At 35.8% G+C, this 21293-nt stretch overlaps 1 long non-coding RNA gene across 1 annotated transcript in view; it reads left to right on the top strand.

The window, feature by feature from the left end:
- Positions 1-226: 226 nt before the first annotated feature.
- Positions 227-21293, top strand: part of LOC118763268 — a 25281-nt gene continuing 4214 nt past the window's right edge. The window contains exons 1-3 of the long non-coding RNA XR_004999019.1: positions 227-249; positions 3717-3727; positions 7443-7445. This is a non-coding gene — a long non-coding RNA (uncharacterized LOC118763268). The remainder of the gene's footprint in view (positions 250-3716; positions 3728-7442; positions 7446-21293) is intronic.

Here is a 21293-nt window from a genome sequence, read left to right as displayed (position 1 = left end):
CCAGTAAAGTTTTTAATTAGGCCCAGGACAGTATTGAACCCTGGTCAAGATGTTCAGAACGCCCAATGCTACTGTTTATCTATACATTTACCCATAAGACTATATTTATATTATGTGTGTATGTATATATACATATATGTGTGTTTCAATACTTACATTTATCGCCATGTGGTCGGTAAACAAGCTACTTACCACACAGTCACTCCAACGCCACTCCTATATATACATATATATATATACATATATATAGTTAATCCAAACATGAAAATACAACGCGAGGACGTGGAACAAGTATAGTGTTATTGGACGCTCAGGAAAGCAAAGAAATATATACATATACATACATACATACATACATACATACATACATATACATACATACATACATACATACGTACGTATGTACGTACATACACGCACATATATACATACATACGCACATACACACATACATACATACATACATACATACATACATACATACATACATACATACATACATACATACATACATGCATGCATACATACATACATACATACATACATACATACATACATACATACATACATACATACATACATACATACATACATAGAGAGTCAGTGATAGAGAAATGAAATATAGAGGAACAGACATAGAGAGAGACAGTGTGTTGGATAAGGTTCTGTTTTTGAAGACGTGTTTGCTAATTATTGGAAACAATTATTCACGTATTAAATCTTATTAATTTATATATCTTAGTCATTGATATCAAAGTTTATCTGCGCTGTTCAAAGATCTCTGATAAGCCGGCGTGGAGATCAGATTAACAGGTCAAAGAGGCGTAGAGAAAACACTTTGATATTGATCGTTACAATTTAAAAAAATAAAATAACTATTAATTAGTATGAGAGAGAAAACAGAGGAAGAAAGGATGGGAAGGAAGGAAGGAAAGAAGCCAAAGACAAAAAGTGTGTTGCAGTGTGTTTAATAATTCGCAAATACGATTTAATCAAACTGTAGCAGCGTGTTATATTATCCTGCACGTTTGTAGATCAAGTTTCTCGTTAAAACTACAGGGAAATGTTTTCCCTCAGCTCCCTTGAGCACACAAAAATATTTTGAACTTCAATTCAGCATAGACGAAAGAAGACGAAATGATTTCCAAGTTGCCTGACTTTGACCGAGCAAACTCTTATGGATCTCTTCTTCATGAGCTGGTAAACAGGAGATACAATCTATTTGTTTTATGGCGGAGTAGAGGCGGCAGGAAAGAACCTAGTCTTTGAACCAAGTGAAGGCATTTACAGAATCTTATTAGGATCTCATCAGCGAAGTTCATTCTCTGTAAATGATAAATTGGTCAAAAGCGAATGACGGTGTGTTACATACTAAAACTATGGTAGATGTAATATTAACAAAAGAGATATATAGTATAGATTTCCTCTTTCTCCTGATGGATATATTGTCTTTTCAAGAACTTATAGTATCATAATACGGAGTCCAATGCTTAGGTCTTCATAAATGTTGCATTCAAATTTTGTATCAAACACAGATTTATTTACTTTATTGCAAATATTCGTCGGGAAAAAAATCAGAAAATCTGCAACCTATATAATGTCATAACTGTTCGAAATTAACGCAAGACTTGGAAGATTCTTCCCCAAAGATACAACTAGCTACAGGTGGGCAAAACTTATGATCTGCATCAATGAATGTTTTTGTATTTGTAGAAATGCTTTAAAAGGAGAAAATAAGCAACCCTTATAATCAAAAGAGTGGAACATCGGAGATATTTAATGGCGGAAGAAATATCAAAGAGAAGAATGGCTAAACATATATCAGGCGAGAAAGTACTGCATATAATATGAAATGAAATATCTATAATTGATATTGAATCACAGTAGGAAGTGAGAAATATCAAAGTAGCAGCATATATTATAAGGCTTGCTCATAATCCAATCATTAACTCCAGAGCTAACATCAGCTCTACACAGCTTGCCTGGCATTAGTGTGTGTTTGTGTTTGTGTGTGTGTGTGCGTGTGTGTGTGTTTGTGTGTGTGTGTGTGTGTGTGTGTGTGTGTGTGTGTATCTGTGTCTGATTAATATAAACAGCAGGTTGCAATGCTTCACCAAAAACGAGAATTATAATTGTCACTAAATGTGGCTACGGTGTTAAGAAACACCTACATTGATATAAATAAGAGCTAAAAGGCTCTAGTACTGTAGTTAACGCATATGAAAGAAAACGTATACACTAATAGGGACCTGATTCGTCCGAAAAATATATATATATGCTTCAAAATAATGCAATAAAAACAAAAAACAAATGACAGAGACAGGTGAGGGATCGAAAAACTGGGTGTATTAATTATTTGACGTCCAGGAAAAGTGGAAGATGTCTTTGACGTTTCTACAGAAAGGAATGAGGAGAGAAAAACAGATGGAGAGAGAAAATATGGAGAAAAACCCGTGTCTAGGTTAACGGTTGCACATGTTCAACTGACCGGAAGGAAGTAAATTTTTGGAGACAAACACTTTCCTGCAACTCACAGAAACGGGAAATTATTTAATAGGCGTTCTGTGAAATTATTATATAGCTGCAGCCCCAATCTGAAGAGTATCACTACACGTGGTCAATACCAAGAGCCTAAATCCAGTTGCAACTGTCGCGACCCAGGATCCTGTCCACTTGACTAGCAATGTATGATTAAATCTGTCATATATAAGGCAGAAGTTACTGCAACCCTCAATAATAATACAACTGATTAGAAGATATATATTGGATTATGTGAAGGTGAATTTAACAATCCCTATGCCAATCGCATAGCCTCCTTCCATGATAGTGACAAAAGTAAAGCTACGAAGGTGGTTAGCTACGTATGGTCTTTGAAAGATAACGAAACACCGCATGTAACTAGATGGAAAGTAATTGAGAAACCCATACCTTATGTGAGTGGATGTTTGGCTGAAAGAGCGCAGATCCTGCTCAGATCTAAGATCCCTAGCTCTCTATTGAACACTAGATTAGAAATTTTCAGTGACTGCATGTATATGTATAAACATATTTTGAAGAATTGGAAAATTCTGCCTATTGATATAAAATTCTGACTTGATATCTTTCCAGCCTTATAATTTAAGGTCTAAGATGGATAGCTCATTTAACTTTTTACTTATTATTTTTTTTACATTTTAATTTTTGTGTTTACGTTTTCCGTTGTTTACTTTCTGCGTTTTCTATATGCTGCTTTCTCAGTTTTTTCGCGTTTCTTCTATTATTCAGTTTATTTAGTTCGTTATATGTGGTTTGCGCATAGGAAACTATTAGTAGTTGCTTTAATACATATATTGTGCCGTGTAAATAAATAATATATGAATATATATACATATATATATATATATATATATTATATATATATAATATATATATATATAATATATATATATATACATACGAATGTGTGTTTGTGTGTGTGTGTGTGCATGTGTCAGTGTGTATGAACCCATGTATATATATATATATATTATATATATATATATATATATTATATATATATATATATACATATGTGTGTGAGTGTACAGGCATGTGTGTGCGTGTGTGCGTGTGCGTGTGTGTATTATAAAATACACACTACGCCTACATTCATTGTGTCCTATTTTGCATTATGATTCCTTTATGAATCTGCGTAAGGCTATACATATACATACATGTATATATATATATGTATGTAGTATGTATGTATGTATGTATGTATGTATGTATGTATGTATGTATGTATGTATGTATATGTATATTTGTATATATATATATTTATATTTATATTTATATATATGTATATATGTATGTATGTACGTATATGTATATATGTATGCATGTATGTACGTATATATGTTTGTATATTTGTATGTGTATTGCATTATATTAAAAACCTTCCAGGGGGAAGCAAGCATTTCCTTCGGGATTAAATTTCGTTTCGTCTTAATGCAGTTTTATTTTTATAGATACACACGTTTATCAGTCAATTCTTTAGACTGTGCAATCGGAGCTTGAAAACTTGATAACAATTAAGTATATCTCGTGGCTTGTATTATAGGAAGTATATTGTTATATATTGGGAAATGTTGTGATACATAACTATGCATATGTATAGTCTCTATTTATTCATACACACACAGATATATTCTTTGTCACATGTATATATATATATATATATATATATATATATATATATATACATACACAAATGGATCTATATATTTTTGTTTTGCTGTGTTTCTGTTCTTATTTAATTCTCCGATTATTTTCTTTCTTTTATTTCTTTATTATTTTTGATATTTATTATTTGTATTAGCTTCGTATCTGTTCTATGTTTTACAGTTCGGAAACTATAATTATTGTTTACCATTTTCTTTCTTTCTCAAATCTTTTCTCTCTCTCTCTCTCTCTCTCTCTCTCACTCTCTCTCTCTCTCTCTCTCTCTCTCTCTCTCTTTCTCTCTCTCTCTCTCTCTCGCTCATCCTCTTTCTTATTTTTTGTATCTGACTTTATACCTATTTATCTCTCCCGTACATACTCATTACTCTTCAATACGAACAAAAGGTTTGTATTGAATAGAAAACACAAATGAAGTTCTACGCCTGGACAACAGCAATAATATGGAAACCTATAAGTAAACAATAAATAGCCTTAGTGGATATATTGCATATGGAAACCTATATACAAAAATAACCAGCCAATATAGCATTATTTTATATGGAAACCTGTATGCAACACTAACTAGCTTAAACAGCGATAGTTTATATGGAAATATGTATTTTCACGTATCTTCGAATCCAATCTGTTTAGCTTGTTCATGTCTTCTATCATAAACTCGAGTTAGCCATTGCCTGAAGAGTGGAATATGGTAGAGTGAAACAGATACATGTCCTATACATCAATTTACACACCTGGCTCTTCCTTCCTTCTTAACTCACCTCAGAAGAACACAATCCCACCTGTTTATATATATATCACAATCCTCGGAAACTCAAGAATAGTAAAATGTATGCGTACAGATATTAAACTGAATAATTTTATGATGTACAGATTTTGATAATCTGTAGTTTCATATAAAGTTTTACATGAGACATGCATAATCATTAGTAGAGGATGATCAGTCTTATAATGCTACAATATAATAAATTCAGATAGATAGATAGATAGATAGATAGATAGATAGATAGATAGATAGATAGATAGATAGATAGATAGATAGATAGATAGATAGATAGATAGATAGATAGATAGATAGATAGATAGATAGATAGATAGATAGATAGATAGATAGATAGGAACAGACACACACACGCACAGGCAGATAGTTTGTGTTTTGCTTTCTGTGATTTTATCTTTTCTCTTGTAAGAGAAATGAAATTCAACAGAGCAAGTACATAATATATGCATAGTCACATCATATTTGATAGGATAAATGTAAATGAATCAATATTCTAAAGGCCACTCTGTCTTTATGAAAGGACTATATATTAAATTAAATCGTGCGCTCTATACAACGTTATGTCTCAAAACAAATATGAATGTTAATGCCACATATATATCTTGGAATACAACTTGTTGAATTATGTGCAGAGTTAAGCATTTAAATATTATTGAAACAATAAATATTGTACTCTTATATAATTTTAGACAATACATACTTATGCGTTCTGTTTGGCTTACAACTGAGAACATATAATATCGTCCTAATGTGGATTAGTTATGTATAGCTATAAGATCTCACTTCATTCAATGATAATGACTCTTTTGCTCTTTTTACTCTTTTACTTGTTTCAGTCATTTGACTGCGGCCATGCTGGAGCACCGCCTTTCAGTCGAGCAAATCGACCCCGGGACTTATTCTTTGTAAGCCCAGTACTTATTCTATCGGTCTCTTTTGCCGAACCGCTAAGTGACGGGGACGTAAACACACCAGCATCGGTTGTCAAGCAATGCTAGGGGGACAAACACATACACACACATACATATATACATATATACGACAGGCTTCTTTCAGTTTCCATCTACCAAATCCACTCACAAGGCATTGGTCGACCCGGGGCTATAGCAGAAGACACTTGCCCAAGGTGCCATGCAGTGGGACTGAACCCGGAACCATGTGGTTGGTTAGCAAGCTACTTACCACACAGCCACTCCTGCGCCTATAATTGTATATGTAACACATGAAAGTGCATTCATAAATGTATATTAATGTTTGTACATGTAAAGGCAGCGACCTGGCAGAATCGATAGCACGCCGGACGAACTATTTCGTGGCATTTTGTCCATCGCAACATTCTGAGTTCAAATTCCGCTGCGGTTGACTTCACCTTTCATCCTTCCGGAGTCGATAAAATAAAAAGCGGTTGAATACTGGTATCGATATAATCCGGCCGATTTGTAAAGGACGGTGCCTAAACTATTATCAGTCGAAAAACACACCTATTACTGCCATCGACATCCAAGACGACCAGCCTACCCTACGGGTCTAGGAATAATGCACTTACTTTGAGGTCGAGACTCTTCCGAAGAAACACCGTGGTGCCACCTCCGCCCATTCTTGGCAGACACGGAGAAAAATAAATGTCGAATTATCCGCCGAACATGTGCTGGAGTATCCGCAGGTTGTGGAGTCTGGTCTCACTGATGGCTATGATATGCACATTATGTGACTTGATGACATTTAACAGATAGCCTTGTTTCCAAGGCGACTCGAAGCCATGCACATTTATACAACCTATTCTAAGCATGTTCCTATCGAAAGTTGTGCTTTACACACAAAAGAAATAGGAAAAGAATGAGAGAGAAAGAGTCACTTACTATTCGAAAGTTGGTTGTTCTCCTCCTCAATACTTATTGCTGTCAACATTGTGGGGCCATTTGCTGTTTGTGTAATTATAGTGTTGGTGTAATGATTTTATTTTGCGCGGGAGTTGTGTTCTCGGAAGCGGTGAATTTCCTTGCTTTGTTTGATTGCGTGTCTCTTCTTTTCTTTACCCTTTTTCTTCTCCTCCCGTGACCATTTGGCATTCTTCTGTATCGTCTTCGTCCAACATGTCAGAGGAACCACACGAAGGAAGGAGAAGGTACTGGGATCAATTTGTGACTGTGTTGTTGATGTTGCTGTTGTTGGTGTTGGTTGGGGGTTGTTGGGATGTGATGTATGGGTTGATGGGGATGAGGGATTTGTCTTTTCCTTTTTTACTTCTGGGTTGGATGTTTGTGTTGTTGTTGTCGGTGGTGATGGTGATGGCGTTGTCTCGGTACTTCGTGGCGCTGATGGTGGTGTTGTTTGGTTGGGGTGGCTTTTTGTTTGGTGGCGCTCTTTCATTTGCTTTATCAGTTGTGCTGCTGGCGGTGGGTAGCAGTGCTGGTTTGCCTTTCGGTTTTTGGTCTTGTTGTTGTTGTTGCTGCTGCTTTGCTAGATGGTAGTCATTTTTGAGATGGTATCTGCTACCACAAAGGTAGCAACGCGGCCTTCTGCCTTCAATGGCCACATGTAGGGTTGTGCCATCTGGAAGTTGAATCAAATCTGGGAGATTTTTTATTGACTCCTGGTTTGCTTGAATTAACAAATCCAACCCTTGTCCAATCCAATTTTACTGTTCCAGTACGGTAATTTCTAAGATGTTGATTTCATCCACAAAATCATAACAGATGGCTGACACCAGCCATCTTATTTCTATTTCAGGGGTCAAGTTTTTAATTTTTACCTTTGTCACCAAACGACCGTGGTAAGTGGGAATCATTATAAATTCCCCGCATTCCAGGTTTTTGTCGAGTGTTCCTTTGCGCGTTCTTCCGTATTAAATCTTACCTCGATCATGGCAAATCTGTTGACTCTTGCAATATATGTTTTAAAAGCCCATATGGACTGTAGACATTTCTCAACTGTTTCGTGAGTGGCCTATTCTAATCTTTTATTTTTTTGTGTTCAGGGTTTTGTAAATAATAATTCTTTTGGAAATGCCTTGCAAAATGCTTTGTGGGGTGTTCAGTTTAATGGTTCTGTCTTCTTTGTATAATAATTGTTTACATTGTAGAAGTTCTTCCTTTGAGAAGGACATTAAATATTTCTTTTGCTTTAAAACAGAAGCAAAATTATTTAGTTTGACTGTGACATTGTTGTTGGTGGTAGTATTGCTGTTGGTGATAGTGGTGGTGACAGGAGCAGTGATAGTCATGGTTGCACTGCTCATTGTTTTTATGAGTGTTTTCATTGTTTCTGCCTTCCCTTCCCACATGTTCGGAAGGAAAGCTTGCGTCAGTATGCGTATTGTTGTTCAAGTGTGTGTGTGTGTATGCGTGTGCATCAAGGTTTTCTTTTTTGTTCAACGTGTTCGGTGACGATAATGGAAGGAATTCCATTTCTAACTGGAACACAGAGACGCTGTCACTGTTAGCTGAAATGCCCATGTCTGTTTTCCAGACAGATGAAAATATTTATGAGATAAGATTTTGCAATATGAAAATTGACTCTTAAAGGGAAAACTTTCGGGTGAGCCTCGCTAAAGGCCAAGCAGATGTTATTAGAAACTTTTCTGACAAAAATATATAGGTGTAGGAGTAGCTGTGGGGTAAGTAGCTTGCTTACCAACCACATGGTTCCGGGTTCAGTCCCACTGCGTGGCACCTTGGGCAAGTGTCTTCTACTATAGCCTCGGGCCGACCAAAGTCTTATGAGTGGATTTGGTAGATGAAAACTGAAAGAAGCCCGCCGTATATATGTATATATATATATGTGTGTGTGTGTGTGTGTGTGTGTGTGTGTGTGGTGTATGTGTATACGTTTGTGTGTCTGTGTTTGTCCCCCAAACATCACTTGACAACCGATGCTGGTGTGTTTACGTCCCCGTAATTTAGGCGGTGCTCTAGCATGGCCGCAGTCAAATGACAGAAACAAGTAAAGTAGTAAAAGACTAAAAGAGTAGGTATACATGAGCAAACACGACAAAATATATGAACTTACGCGAGACGACGCGAACGACAGCCAGTCAGATACAAAGTTCGATAGATAGATGAATAAATAGAGAGAGACATAGATAGACAGACAGACAGACAAACAGACAGGCAGGCACCTAGATAGATAGATAGATAGATAGATAGATAGATAGATAGATAGATAGATAGATAGATAGATAGATAGATAGATAGATAGATAGATAGATAGATAGACTGTTCATACACATAGCAGGATTTGCCTGAATGCACAATATTCCACATTAACACACAAGATCTGGGAAAGTAATTAAGATGTCACGTGCTTTGTTCGCTCTAACTCCTAAAAAGGAGAAAGGCTACAAATTCATCAAAACTTATGCATAAAATAACTAGAATTTAATTTCGAAAAATCAGGATATGATAAAACAAGAAAGATAATTTAAGCATAAATTGAAATCAGTATAACAAAATTACTTTAAACCCCTAATTTGTTTTCTTTAGCAAAATATTAATTGCTTTGGGTTATTAATGCTTTGACCCACATATTATAGCTATGACGTATGTATCTATATGCTATTGATTCACTGGCATATTTATTATTCGATGTTATTAATTCGTTGACCTATATATTATATCTAATATAAAACCTGGAGTTGTTCCTGATCTGGTTGACCAATAATCTTCCCAATTTAGCGACAATGATGTGATAATAATAATAATAATAATAATAATAAAATAATAATAATAATAATAATAATAATAATAATAATAATAATAGTAGTAGTAATAATAATAATAATAATATAATAATAATAATAATAGTAATAATAGTAATAATAATAATAATAATAATAATATAATAATAATAATAATAGTAATAGTAATAGTAATAATAATAATAATAAATAATAATAATAATAATAATAATAATAATAATAATAATAATAATAATAATAATAATAATAATAATAATAATAATAATAATGATTTAACTTTACTTAAAAAGAAAAGAAAATTTCAAACAGTACACCGAATCACTCGTCCAATGGTTATAAAGGAAGCGCGAAAAATTTTTTGACGGCGAAAAATTTTCAAATGGCAGAATATCTTCCCCGAATACGAACCTGGAAGGTCACTTAAACGGGATTTGTACCAAATTAAGCCCCCAAAGTTCACCACCACAACGCCTACAAAATCAAAAATGTAAAAGAACTAAATGGAACCGGGAAGAATATAAAGAAGTAATATATGCTTATTACTTTGCATTAAGTAGGCCAACCCAAGAGAAATACACCGGAAACTCCTACAGAATTTGAAGGAGCCGGAATCCAGCTAGCAGACCAAACCTGGATGAAAACAGATTAGCAAATGTTAGAATAGATATCTTCAGAAATACCAGACTCACAGATGCAGAATTAACCTCTATTTAAAAAAGAAGTAGAGAATGACCTAAATATAAGTCAGGAAAAAATAACGAAGAAGAGGAGAAGAATATTGGACCACAAGCATTGACTGAAAGCCGACCATCTGCCGAAACCACTCAAGAGCCTGGAGAAAAAGGAAAATATAATGACCCTAGAAAAAACAGCCTGGAAAATGATGTTGAAACCAAATTTGAAGACTACATATTTGCTGAACAACACAGAAAATCTATCATTGAAATGAAGCAGGAAGTTGTGAATGAGCTTGCAGTTGTAGGGCATACAAATATGAATGATAGGGAACCACTCCATAAACTCTCAAATGCACACCAACATAAAACACAAATAAAAATTGGTAACTGCGTTACACAAGAAATCATACAACTAAAGCCCGAACTTAATAAGTTAAATTAAATTTATTTACTCTGTTGCTAAAGTAATCGAAAGACGTTGTTTAACACCCAAAAAGCCGGCAATACCAAATTCGAAAAGAAAATCAAACTGGAGGAGTAGAGTTGAAACTGAGATTGAATCATTGCAAAAGGAGATATCAATATTAACTGAGCTAATCTCTGGAAATGGTGTAAGATCAAGAAAAGGCAGGAAGATTGTGAGAAAATATGGACTCTCAACAAGAGAGGAACGAATGTCAGCGAAAGAAACACTTAAAAAGTTCAAGCAAAAGCTCAGAGAATACGCAGATTTGAGAAAAGAATCAAATACTACAAGCAAAATAAGATGTTCAAATCCAATGCCAAATCATTTTACAGGGAAGTCGGGAAATAAGAAATAACCATTGAAAATCCATCCCTAATGGAAGAGGTTGAAAACTTTTGGAAAGGGATCTGGAGTGATGAGAAACAAGACAATGAAAATGCAGACTGGATCAAATGCACCCAAGATGGCTACAAAAATTTACAAGAACCGGTATGGGAAGACATCTCAATCGCCGATCTAAGGAAAGCACTAACGAAGGCTCATAAGTTGAAATTCCCTGGTATTGATAGAGTACTAATTTTCTGGCTCTCATCACTCTCGTCCGCACACAAAATGTTAGTAATACTATTTAATAGTATTGTGAAAGACCCGGAAAAAACTCTCCATTGGATGGCAAATTGTATTACTTACCTTCTCCCCAAAAATAACGATACCAAAGGCCAAAAAAAAACTACCGGCCTATAACATGTTTGTCTACTACCTACAAGATTTTGACATTTATTCTAGTGGAGAAAACATATACGTTTATGGAAGAGAATAGCCTCTTTCCCATTAAACAAAAACGATGCAGACGAGGCTCATACGGATGCAAAGATCAGCTCCTAATTAATCGCATGATCCTTGAGAACTGCCATAACAAGCGCAGAAAACTCAGCTCTTCATAGATTGATTATAAAAATGCCTTTCACAGCATACAACATTCGTGGATTCTGAAATCGCTGGACATTTTCAAAATTTCTCCTGTAATTTCAGATTTTTTTAAAGTATAATATGTCACTATGGAACACGAAGCTCCAATTATATCATTCTAATGGAGTATTGCGCTCAAACAATATTAGCATAAACTGTGGCATTTTCCAAGGTGACTCACTTTCACCACTAATTTTCTGCATAGCACTAATACCACTCTCAAGTGAACTAAATAGAACAGGGTATGGCTACAAAATTGACAACAGGAAAATAAGCCATCTATTTTATATGGATGATTTAAAACTATATGACAAAGATGATGAAGAGCTTGAAGGACTACTACATACTGTGGAAGGATTCAGTGATGATACCGGGATGGAGTTTGGCCTTGAAAAGTGTGCCAAAGCCACTTTTAAGAAAGGGAAATTGGTAAAGTCAAGTTCAAACTAATTAGATGTGGAAGCAGTAATAAAGGAACTTGAGCAGGAACAAACATATAAATACCTAGGAATAAATGAAGACTCTGGTATCCAGCATGCAAGCATGAAAGAGAAAGTTAGGAATGAATGTTATAGAAGAGTTCGAGAAGTCCTGAAGTCTGAGCTGAATGCATATAATAAGGTGTTAGGCATAAATTCCTTAGCAGTCCCAGTTGTTCTTTATAGCTTCAATGTGCTTAACTGGAATACCAGTGAAATAATGAAAACTGATAGAAAAATCCGCAAGCTACTGACTTGTAATAAGATGCACCATCCAAAGGCAAAAGCGCATGAAAAATTAGCTAGCAGATGGGAACAGAAACCTCTGCACGGCAAGTATGTGGCCCTAGCAAACAAGCTGATGTCGACCAGAAACACACATACCAATGGTTACGAAGCTCAGAGCTAAAAACAGAGATTGAATGTTTCATATTAGCTGCTCAAGACCAAAGCTTATTAACCCGGAGCTACCAAGCCATTGTGATGAAAAATGGAGCTGACCCAAAATGCCGATTCTGTAACAATGAGATTTAAACTATAGACAACCTAATCTCAGAATATAAATCAAGACATGACAGAGTCGGCCAGTATTTACACTGGACAATATGTCGGCATTATAAAATCAAATCCGCTGACACATGGTATAAACACCATCCTGAAGCTGTGACTGAGGGATAAAATGTGTCGATTCTCTGGGACTTCCCTGTACATACCGACAAAACTATAAAAGCTAATAAACCAGATATTATTATAAAAGAACAGACAAAAAAGGTGTGTTTATTAATTGACATGAGTATTCCTTGCGATCACAATATAGCAGCGAAAGAATTTAACAAGATCAGTAAATATAAAGACTTGCTAATAGAAATTGAAAAAATGTGGCATCTCAAGGCGACTACAGTACCAGTGATTGTAGGATCTCTAGGAATGATTTTTAAAAAGGTACTGAAACCTATTTGAAAATGATACCAGGCTTACCATCCCTACAGGAAGTGCAAAAAATAGTATTAACTGGAATGGCTCATGTACTGAGAAGAGCATTATCGCTGTGAAAACAACATTCATTCATGAATTTATTTATTTATTAATTAATTAAATATAAAGACTTGCTAATAGAAATTGAAACAATGTGGCACCTCAAGGCGACTACAGTACCAGTGATTGTAGGATCTCTAGGAGTGATAAGAAAAAAAGGTACTGAAACCTATTTGAAAATGATACCAGGCTTACCATCCCTATAGGAATTTCAATAAAGAAATAAGAAATACTTAATATATGTATGTGCGTGCGTCCATGTATGCATACGCGTGCGTGTGTGTGTGTGTGTGTGTGTGTGTGTGGTGTGTGTGTGTGCGCGTGTGCTTTCATGTATGTATGTTTACTGTGTCTGTGATTCTGTGCCTATGTACTTGTGTCGGTCTGCATATGTGTGCTTATGTTTTAAAATGTATACGTGCCACTGAAAATAGAAGATATAAATATTTCTAAGGACATTCTTAAGAACATTGATGGAGTTTGTCCTGACTATTGCTGATGTTGAATACGAAATGAAGAATATATCCATGATATTCTAAGGATGTATGCACTGGAACTGATTTACCATTGCTTCTCCAGCAAAGCATAAAGTCTAAGAATGACGATGTCTGAAAACTTTTGTTACATGGAATCCAATCGAACAGCGTTGCTGAGGATAGAATTGGAAATGATACTGCTGCTTCTGCTACTGTAGATGATAATGATGGTAGTCGTCGTGGTCGTCGTGGTCGTCGTGTCGTGGTGATGATGGTGGTGAGCGCGTCGACGACTACAGTGACGATGATGATGATGATGGTGGTGGTGGTGGTGGTGGTGGTGGTGGTGGTGGTGGTGGTGGTGATGGTGTTGGTGGTGGAGCTGCTGCTGTTGCTGCTGCTGCCGTCACCGCCACCGCTGCTGCTGCTGCTGTTGTTGTTGTTAAGCAACAAGACGGGTAAGGGTGATTAGGTGATGGTCTAGGGCTTAGGGGCGGGAGACCCCAGACCTTGGAAAGAAAAGAAACTTTGGTCATCTTGTTGTAGTCGAGGGCTCTTTGTTGACACCCGACACCACTGGGAGGTGGCCCTCGAAGTCACTGGAAATGAAGATCTCCAGGTCCAAATTCTTGGACGGCTGCTGCTGGTGTTCTTTGTTCCCATGTCAACCGTCATCGCACAGACCTAGGAACTAGGAGCAAAGTTGTTCCAACTAAGACCACACCATTTTTTTTTTGTTTGTTTTGCGTATGTAGTTCATCAAGGACTACATTGCCCAGATTCCGTCTCGACTTTTAAAGACAGTAGAATGTGATCCGAGAGATAATTTTGTTGCTATTTCTAGGAAGTCAAACAGGTATTTAGAACTCCAATCGTCTAATCATGAGACAGCAAGCTACGTCAACTGGGGATTCCGTCTCCACATAATTTATGACATTCACCAAAATCTTTCTTGAAGTATTTCATGTGTCAATTTAATATTTAAATTTAGATTGTCAGATATTTTTTTTATCAAAGTTGTACATCAAAGACTAACAAGCTAATTAACAGTGTACTTCTAAATATAAATTGATGTTATCTTAGACTGATCGACTCCTTACAAGAAACATCACTTTATTCATTAGTGATTTAATAAGAAATGTTGTTAGATATTTTAAATTGCTGATTTCTAAGAAACGTGTAGGAGAAATTATTATTTCAGTGATAAGGAATTCGTGTCTTTTGGGGCTTTTAATTTTGTCCTTCATTAAGAAGTTTGGCACTTATATATATATATATATTATATATATATATATATATATATATAATATATATATATAATGTTGATTAATTATATTGCCATGTTCTTAGATTTCTAAAGTAATTGTAGTAAAAGTCCATTTGCATCTTTCTGACATTTTCTTTCTTTTTTCTGCCTTCCTTTATACTTGCTGGGTCTGAATGAAAAGGTAATGCTCCGGCCTTTGCAAGCCCTCCGAGTTCGATGTCGTTGATGCAGTAATGTTCCGTTTAATTTACTATAAGACGGCAGCTCTGGGATAGTCATGAGTACCGAAAAAGTTCCAGCAAGATGTGGGGCAATGTACGGGAGAAGAAAACACAGTGTTTTGTGCGTAGCCAGCAAGTTTTGATACAACAAAGATGATGAGTGGAAGAAGCTCGAATAAATCAGGAATGCACGAGTGGAGAAGGTGCATGACCAGCTAGCTGGTAAAAAAAAAATAGGAAGAAAGCGAAGACCGTTCGTTGTAGATCAGAGTTGGAGTGTATATATGAGTAAGAGTAAATTTATGCCAATTAATCGTGTTGTCTTTCTTTGGATGCGCTCCAGAATATTTTGCGTGTTTAGCAGCATACCAGCCCAGACGTGGATGCAATATTCCACTGGGTCTCACTAAGGATCTCAGTAAATATTAGTGGTTGAAATCTTCAAACGGAGAACCTAGCGCCGAATGCTTGCAACTGAATGGACTTCTCTAAAGGCACTGAAGGACCAGGCCAGCTTATTAAACCTGACCACGAATAAAATCTACCGCTTATCTAAAGCAGTTCGAGATTGAATAGTTTCCCTGACATTGACGTACAAACCCACTCTTTTTAAGGGTATCGTCCCATATTTGACAAGTTATTGTGAAAATTAAAATTGACTGCAGTGATATATAAACTCTACCTTCACAGAGACGCAACTGACAGAATACTGTGAAGCAATTGATAAGTTGTTCTATTACTCACTACCAATCCACAAAATATCGAAATGAAGTGTAATGAGTTCATCATTATTAATTTAGTTCTCCGTGGTATTTCTCTACAGAAAGATACATAAAATCAGTAATAGCAGCCATAGAAGAAATAGCTAAAATTCAGTTCAAATTTATTTCAGGTATAAATTTGCGCCGAAAGATGAACTAGTATATCAAATTCAACTTGATTAATTTTATTGCCTGTAACTGGCCAATAAGCACGGCTCAGTAAATTCTTTGCGATCCGTTCGCTGACGCGTATAGTTAGGAAAGTTCTAAACAGAGAACAATTAAAAGGGAACTTACTGTCTCAGCAAAGCGTCGGTTTACCAACCAGTGTTAGTTTAGCATGCATACACATTTTCTCATCCTCCTTTTCACTCTGTCACTGCCTCATCAACCAGCTTACATGCCATTAGTACTCTCTTACTTTCCTCTCTCTCTCTCGCTCTCTCTCTCTCTCTCTGCTCTCTCTCTCTCTCTCTCTCTCTCTCTCACACACAACACACACATACACACACAAACACATTATGATACGTCTTAGAGAATTTATTTTCCTACTTTTTTTTTTTGACTACACTATTTTTACCTTGATAAACTTCTCACGGTTTGAAAATTACAACTAATTCCTTTCCAATACAAAAAATAGCACATTTGACCATACTCAGAAACAACTATCTTGCTATCTTACAACTGATTGAAAGTAAATAGATATATTTCTCGCTTTCGTCGGAACTGAACTGTAGTACTCTACGAATTTATGAAAAGAATATACCTCCTTTTTCACATTGTAATCTGCGAACCGTCGTGTCCGATATAATCTCCTTTTAACAAACAATGAACACAAATTTTTGATTTACTATCTTGACATCTGTCTCCACAGCTTTTGATCATTTATCAATATTTTTGTTAAAATGTATTAGACGGGTAGATCAGTTACCGAACTGCTGGCTTATATATCCTGAATTGGCATACAGCAGCTATTACTCACTTATATGCTAGAGTGCACAGTTCAATTGATTCCAAAAGTTCCTGATTGTTTAATGCAATTATATATTCTTTATTAGTTCTTGCATATATAGCGGTGGAAGCTGATCAAAACATAAGCAATCGGCGAAACGACTCCCAAATGATTTTCCCGACTGAAACTAAGTTTATTTCAGTTACATGGCCAATCAATCTTAACAAAATTACCCAACACATTATAAGATATATGCATTAATCATAATTAAAATTGTGAAAAGTATCTCAGGAGCTATTCTGAGACAATCTTTTAGTTACAGATCCTTGAAAGAAAACACGGGTTTATCAACTGATGAATCCATATTTTTCAGCTTATTTAGATGTCATCAGTTTTTCAGCGATCAGGACCACTTTTTTAGCGATACACTTATAACCCTTAACTATAATCTTTCCTCTGATTAGCCATCCAGCGATTAGCGATCGAGGAAAATGAAGTCTAAAAACAATATAAATCAATTAACTATGAGTAAGATATAATTGTAGAGTTATTCTAAAACAATTGTAGTGTGGCTACTCGTAACTAGAACACTCTATTACTCCTAACCAGAACATGCAGTTACTCTGAGACAAAACATAATATTATTTCTACACTTTCAGTGTAGAAATAATATCTTTAGCACGCCGAACTAAATGTTTAACATTTTGTCTTTCTGATATTTTTTTAATTGCCTCCGCTTTTCCTTGCAAGAAAAAAGGCGGCGAGCTGGCAGAAACGTTAGCACGCCGGGCGAAATGCGTAGCTGTATCTCGTCTGCCGTTACGTTCTGAGTTCAAATTCCGCCGAGGTCGACTTTGCCTTTCATTCTTTCAACGTCGATAAAATAAGTACCAGTTAAGCACTGGGGTCGATGTAATCGACTTACCTGCTCCAAAATTTCAAACCATTCTTTCTATGCAGAAGATGCTAGTATCTTTAGTCAGAATATTTCATCATTCCTTACCAGAATATGTTGTACTCGTAGACAGAACATCTGTTAATCTTCGGATAATACGTTACTTCTAGACAGGATATTCTAGTCATCCTAGAAAGAGCATGTAAGACAAAGGAAATGTTGCGATTTCGTCCAAACCGGGCGTCACCGGCCTCATTACAGTTATTCCTGTATGTTCATTTCAGGTATCATGAATCCAGAATTCTTTCAGAGCCAAGGTAAGTATACTTTCATATAAAAGAACTTTTAAGCAGGTCTTGCGCATCACAAACACTCATCACAACCCCAAAGAGTTTTTAAAAACAGTAAAAGAATACGTGACAACAACTTGCACAACAGCAGAAACAACGAAAAAAAATGGAAGACACAGAAAACAAAAGAGACAAATGATAAATAGAAAACTGCCTGATTTTGTTGATTCTAGAGATTCCGAGAAATTTCGTCAAAATAAACATTGTTGCTAGCAAAATTTCTAATTAGTATTAACAACAATGATTTAAATAAACATTTTGGGCACGTAATTTTCTCCAACGGATAATGTTTCAGACAGTCACACATTTTTTTGTGTTTCATACATGTATATATGTCTGTGTAAGCGTGTACACACACAAATACACACACACATATATATACATACGCACGCACACATGCATACACACACACACATATATATATATATATATACACCGACGAATATATATAGATGGATGAATAGATACATAGATTAAGACAGATAGATAGATAGATAGATAGATAGATAGATAGATAGATAGATAGATAGATAGATAGATAGATAGATAGATAGATAGATAGATAGATAGATGGATTGATTGATTTATTAACTGATAGATAGATAGATAGATAGATAGATAGATAGATAGATAGATAGATAGATAGATAGATAGATAGATATATAGATACATACATAGATAGGTAGATATGCACGCTTATAAGTGTACGTTTATGTCACTGTATATATATACATATGCATGAATACGCACGCACATACAAGTACACGTACGGATATACATTCAAACATATATGTATATATATATATATGTGAGTGTGTGTGTGTGTGTGCGTGTGTGTGTGTCTGAGTGTCTGTGTCTGTGTCTGTCTGTGTGTCTGTGTCTGTGTGTGCGTGTGTACACACATGCATATATATAGGTGCATATATGTATGTGTGCATGAGTGTGTGTTTGTGTTTATGTGCGTGTTTGTGTGTGTGTGTGTGTGTGTGTGTGTGTGTGTGTACATGTGTGTGCGCGCGAGAGAGTATGCTTGTGGATGTATGGTATAATTCCCCCCGATGTGAGTGCCGAATACAACCAATGATTTACAGCGAGCTCTGTGCAAGTCAAGAACTGTGCTCCAGGTTAAATTTTGATTGAAAGGAAACGTGAGAAAAAAAAAGGGGAAAAGAAGCAAAAACAAAATTCGAACTTTAAAACATATAGGTAAATAAAAATTCTTTAAAAAAATCTATAAAATAAACAGGCAAATAATGTAAAATTGCTCTAACAAACAAATTTACTTCATCCACGAATTTTATAAATTTATTCAACTTTCTAATTGTACTAACATTTATAGACAGTAGCCTCAGGTTAGAGCTTGCTTTATGACAGAGTGACTTGCTTAAGACACGCCATAATATAAACACGAAACTTTCAGCTAAAATTTCATCGCGTTTTTACACGATATTTCAGTTTTGATAACATTTTACCTTGCTGAAACTTAATAAAATAAATACGTCCGTTTTAATTTCTACTTTGCCAAAAGAACTGGGTTAATATCTACTTCAGTGTTGCAAAAAAAAAAAAAAAACAACGTTCCACAATTTGATACTTTCGTAATTTAACACACCCCGTTCAATTTTTCCTTTATTTTGTTTTTTGTTTTGTTTTGCATTTTTTTTGTATATACATGTGTTTAGTTTTTTTGGGGTTTTTTTGTATGCATGTCTGTGTTTATCTTCTGCCACCGCTTGACAATCGGTGTTGGTTTTGTTACCGTCTCTGTAACATAGCGGTTCAGCAAAGATACCGACAGAATAAGTACCAGGTTTAAAAAGGGTCGATTCATTCGATTAAACCTCTGCAAGGCGATGCCCCAGCATGGCCGCAGCTTGATGACTAGAATATGTTAATTTGTTTTTAATCTGTTTTTGATTATCGTTTACTCTTTTATTCTTTTACTTGTTTCAGTCAATTGACTGCGGCCATGCTGGAGCACCGCCTTTAGTCGAGCAAATAGACCCCAGGACTTATTCTTTGCAAGCCTAGTACTTATTCTATCGGTCATTTTTGCCGAACCGCTAAGTTACGAGAACGTAAACACACCAGCATTGGTTGTCAAGCGATGTTGGGGGGAGGATACAAACACAGACACACAAACATACACACACGCTGGCGCACACACGCACACACACACACACACACACACACACACACACACATATATATACATATATACGACGTGCTTCTTTCAGTTTCTGTCTACCAAATCCACTCACAAGGCTTTGGTTGGCCCAAGGCTATAGTAGAAGACACTTGCTCAAGGTGCCACGCAGTATATGTTTAGTTTTTTGTGTATGTATGTATGTATGTATGTATGTGTTTGTCTCCTGCCACCGCTGCTTGACAATCGATGTTGGTTTGTTTCCGTCTCTGTTACCTAGCGGTTCAGCAAAGATACCGACAGAATAAGTACCAGGTTTAAAAAAGGGACTGGGGTCGATTCATTCGATTAAACCTCTGCAAGGCGATGCTCCAGCATGGCCGCAGCTTGATAACAAGAATATGTTAATTTGTTTTCATTCTGTTTTTAATTATCGTTTATTAACATATTCGGAAAGATTTCTCGTCTCTCCAGTACCAAAGTTTGTTTTACTTCTCAGTCATTTTATGGATCATGTAAGTTTATTTTTGAACAACCTGCACGGATGAATTGTTTATAGTGATCAAATATATATGCTGTACATTACTTCACTCTCACCATCAAATTGACATAACCTGTAGAGGTACACGACGTGCCCAATGTTAGATGACGAAACGATTGTAGAGCAACATGAAATGAAGTGTTTCGTTGAGGAACACAAACAGAACACCCAGTCTGGGAATTGAAACCACGATCTCTCATTCATGAATGCAAGACCCTAACCACTAATCCATTTTATTTCTTTATAGACCCACAGTGGGGGAGATAAACATAGAGGGGACAAACAAGGACAGACAAAGAGATTAAGCCGATTACATCGACCCCAGTGCGTAACTGCTACTTATTTAATCGAACCCGGAAAGAAGAAAGGCAAAGTCGATCTCAG

Source organism: Octopus sinensis, linkage group LG4, assembly GCF_006345805.1.
Source record: "Octopus sinensis linkage group LG4, ASM634580v1, whole genome shotgun sequence".
Classification (NCBI taxonomy): Eukaryota; Metazoa; Mollusca; class Cephalopoda; order Octopoda; family Octopodidae; genus Octopus; species Octopus sinensis.
This window is presented reverse-complemented; position numbering and strand designations above follow the sequence as displayed.